Source organism: Gossypium hirsutum, chromosome D08 (genome assembly GCF_007990345.1).
Source record: "Gossypium hirsutum isolate 1008001.06 chromosome D08, Gossypium_hirsutum_v2.1, whole genome shotgun sequence".
In the NCBI taxonomy this organism is placed as follows: Eukaryota; Viridiplantae; Streptophyta; class Magnoliopsida; order Malvales; family Malvaceae; genus Gossypium; species Gossypium hirsutum.
Window position 1 is genome coordinate 53,517,933 of NC_053444.1, and position 1,409 is coordinate 53,519,341.

The following is a 1,409-nucleotide window of genomic DNA, read 5'->3' on the forward strand; positions in this document are numbered from 1 at the left end:
TTTACCTATAAATATCATCCATAACGATAAGAAAATGATTTTCTTCCCATCTTATGTAAATAATTTTTTTAGACTTTATATGAAAAGATTAAATTTCCCTCAAAATAATATCTATTACTTTATAAAAATATAATAGTCGATAAAATTTTGAAGTAAAAATTTAATTGAAGAAGACACCAATTTAACAAAAATCTTAACTATTAGTATAGATGGTGCAAGCTTCTAGAAAAAGCTTTTATCAATTCAACAAGTTACAAGTTAACAAAAAAGTATCTAATAATTTTTTTGGTAGTTTTTTTTTTTGCAATAATTGATATATCCTCATAATTTTGGTTATTCTTTATGGTTTTTTGGTATGTTCTTATAATTTTTTTATATTCCCTCAATTTTTTTTTATATCCTCGTGCTTTTTGACATCCCAAAATTTTTAGTATGATTTCCAAATGAGGATTTGGAGTGAAAAAAAATAGTAAGAAATTTCAATGAAAATTAATAGCTTTTAAATTACTAAGTTATTTGGTATGGAAAATATTATATATAATGATAAATTTTAAAACATTGGAAAATTTTTGGTAGTCCCCCTTTTTTTGTACTTTTTTATATTTTTCGGTATTCTCTCTTAATTTTTTGTACTTTTTTATACATTTTTTTTTGTATTTCCTCATATTTTTGGTACACTCTCACGATATTTTGTATTTCCTCGTAAGTTTTAGTACTCCCTCATGATTTTAAAATGAAGATTTAGAATGGGATATAAATTTCTATTAAAAATTATTATATTTGGTAGGGAAAAATTATATATATTGGTAATTTTTAAAAGTTTGAAAAATTAAATAAATGAAAAAAATTAATTTGACCAATCAATTTTTGGTACTCTTATGTGTTTTTTATACTTATAAGTTTTTGTATTCTTTTATAATTTTTGGTACATTATTATATTTTTTTGTATTACCTCTTAATTTTTGGTGCTCCTTTTTTTTCCTTGTGTTTTTTTGTGATACTTCCTCGTAACTTTTTATATTCCCTCGTATTTTTATGATACTTCCTCATATTTTTTTAGTATTCCCTCATAATTTTTGGTAATCTCTATTTTTTGTATTCACTCATAATTTTTGGCACTCTCTAATATATTTTTGATACTTCATCATATTTCTTTGCGATATTCTCTCGTAATTATTTATACATTTTTAAATTTTTTTATAATTTTAGTGCTCTTTCATAAAATATTTTTAAGTGACAAAATCTAATTTAATTTTCATATTCAACTAACGCTACATAAATATATTTTTAAGTGAAAAAAGGACTCTATAAATAACACCGATCCTAAGTTCTATATTTAGCACCTCATACCCATTACCACTAATAAAAAGTTGAATTTCAACACTTTATAATTTTAACTATAAAAGAAG